General features: G+C 51.1%; 1 long non-coding RNA gene across 1 annotated transcript; it reads left to right on the forward strand.

Moving 5' to 3' along the window:
- Positions 1-367: 367 nt before the first annotated feature.
- Positions 368-1,904, forward strand: LOC120103129 (uncharacterized). The gene is made up of 2 exons (XR_005505216.2): positions 368-734; positions 1,027-1,904. It is a non-coding gene; the product is annotated as an uncharacterized LOC120103129 (long non-coding RNA).
- The last annotated feature ends 982 nt before the right edge of the window (positions 1,905-2,886 follow it).

The raw sequence follows: 2,886 nt of genomic DNA on the forward strand, positions 1-2,886 counted from the left end.
TGTAAAACAGTTATCATATCTTTCATTCACACTGCTTCCTTGGCTTCTCTGGCTTGGTTCAAATCTCCCTCTCTGCTGTTGGTCACCTTGGGAGCATGACTCTCTGAGCTCTCTGAGAATCACACAGAGTGCTGAAAACCCAGCGGGAAGGACAACATGGGAAAGTGCCACAGAATGTCTCATGCAATATACATGCTATGTAAACATGTTTTATATGTTGTATAAATATGCAAAGGCATTACATAAAATATGTATTTTCTTAATTTCGGTTCTTTGGTTTGACAGAGAAGCAGTGTAGTAAGCGTGTGAGCATGTGAATACTGCACGGAATAGCACGCGCAAAGAGCCTGCCGTTCAACTGTCTGTTACTCTTTCATTCAGCTTCTACTGACACCCACTATCTCAGACATAGTGGCTCAAAGATACATGAGTTCTGGCCTTAAGCATCTGACATCCCATATGAACTTCCTCTCAAACTTTAAACCGGGAGAAGGATCCTGTAACATCTGTAGAGTCTTAACCTCCTTTTCAGAGTTCATGAGGTGATGGATGATAGACACTGTATGCAAGAAGACCTGCTTAACCCTGCCCCTTCTCTGCCAGGGAGCGCTCTCTCTGGGGCTTCCCCAAACCCTACTTCCTCTGGCGCCTTTGGCAGACTAGAAGGGCTGTGGTCTGTGCTGCTCGGCTCTGCTCTGCAGTGTATGAGCCCTTGTTAGGACTGGTGGTGCCAGGTGAGGGGCAGAAAGGGGACAAAGATGCCAACTGGGTCAGAGGAGAACAGTGGGGAGCAGTGGGAGGGCAAGAGGGGCAGCTGGTGGGGGGGAGGGAAGAGAGGGGCAGAGAGGACAGAGAGGGGCAGCGGGGGGAGGGGGTGGCAGAGAGGGGCAGCGGGAGGCAGAAAGAGGCAGAGCAGGAGGTTCTTGCGCGCAGAACTGGAAAAAGCGGGGCTTACGTCTAGGGCGGGGGTGGGAGGTAGAGGTTGATGAGACTCGTCAAACTGAAGTCTCTCCAATTCACTTTCAGGAAGGAGCTGCATTAACGGGAGCGTTTGGGGAAAAAGACAAAAACACTAATCACCACCCGAAATGTACACGCTATTTCCCATCTGGTGTGCGGAATTGGATCGTCTCGGGAGTCTCGGGGAAAATGCGGCAGATGGGCTGGGCTTGGAGCTCCTCTCCCCACAGGCAGTGGGGAAAAGAGGAAGTGGCTTGGCACACGAAGCTGGCTTGAGCGAGGGATGGTGGGCCCCACCGGGTACCCATCAACCACGGCCTGAGGAAGCTGCCCACCTTCTGATGCCTGATGCCTGCAGCAGCTGTGCCGCTTGCCCTGTGGATTTGGATCCAATCTGGGAAGCAGTGTTGCAAGCTCTGGGGTTACTGAATCTCTGCTTAGTCTGCAGTGGTGCTGGGAAAAGATTCACCGGCATCAAACACCTGCTGGTGTGCTTTTCTAGTTGTGCTCTCCGGACTGGGTGGGAGGTGGGGATAGGGATGTCATTCTCCGAGGGTCATTTGTGTTGTCTGTCAGTCCCTAAGAGGTTCTGATGAGGCCAATGAGAAGCCATCTCTGCCTGTAGGTCACTACCTGCCTCTGACACCCTGATCAGGACATTTGGGGGTTCTCGATAGAGGACAGGGCCTAATGATACTTTTTCACAGGAAGAAGACTCACCCTAGAGCTCTTGGCCTGCCAGGACAAGTGAAGAGATCCTCTAGCATCCCCATGCTGTGCCACTATATTGGACTTGTGTGTCACAGTCCTATGAGTGGGTGAGTCAGGATAGGTTCATTGGCAGCAAGCAAGAGGCTGGACCTGTTTCTGGAAGTAGAAGGAGAGAAACTGAGAGGGAATAAGCAGGTGGAAAGCAATGTTTCTGACAGGAAAGACTCCAAAGAGAGTAGATGCTTCTGGGACCATCTATGGCTAGGGTCCATCTATAGAGGACACGGCCCCTCCTTGCTCCCTATGACCTACTGATGACTTCTGTCCTATCACACAGCAGGATGCTACCAACACTCTTCCTCTTGGCAGTGACTTTCAGTCTTCCTCCCCCGGGCACCCCTCCTCCAACATCTAATTAAAGGGAAGAAAGTAATTAAGGAAGGGCATACAACATTCCCTGTAATGCTGTACCTAGTGACGCCCCCGGCCCCTCCCCCACCCCCAATCCATCAATATGGCATGCTGAACGACTCAACCCAACACCGTGTTGTTTATTGCTTACGAAGCTAGAAAGCACTTGAATTAACCTCCTGCATAAGTGGAGTTAGGAAAAATCCCAGCGTCTTTAAGCAGAAAGAAGATGGGGCCCGCCCGACAGACTTCTTTTACCGATGACGCCTCGTTGACACACTTGCACCGGCATTTTACCAACTGTCCACTGTGGCCCAGATCGTGTGTTCGCACTCAGGAGATGAGGAGATAAATTGTGTCACTGCTTCTATGATGGCTGGAAACCGGATCCTCTACTGTTTGAAAAAAAAAAAAAATGGCAGCTCAGGCCTTGGGGTGGAGAGGGCCTGGAGGGGAGGAACTGATACAATTGAGGATTCCTACCATGAAGCTAAAATGAGACGGCTGTGTAGCCTGCTGCATAGCGCCCTTGCTCATGACTGGACTATGGTTCTTCACCAATGCCTTACTTCAGGCACTGCAGGGGCTGTGGACACTGTGCAGCCACTGTCCTTGATTTGGAGATCATGGTCAAAGGGAGGCGCCAGACGGTGTCGGCGGCAAGTTGTTCATTGTGGTATAAGGAAATCCACTCCTTAATTGAGATGCCAGCAAAGCACAGGGGAGAGGCGGGGACTGACTTTGTCTGGGGAACTTAAAGAAAGGATCACAAAAGCGTTGACATTGAAGCTGGAGTTTGAAACA

The sequence above is a fragment of the Rattus norvegicus genome, chromosome 5, assembly GCF_036323735.1.
Source record: "Rattus norvegicus strain BN/NHsdMcwi chromosome 5, GRCr8, whole genome shotgun sequence".
NCBI lineage: Eukaryota > Metazoa > Chordata > Mammalia > Rodentia > Muridae > Rattus > Rattus norvegicus.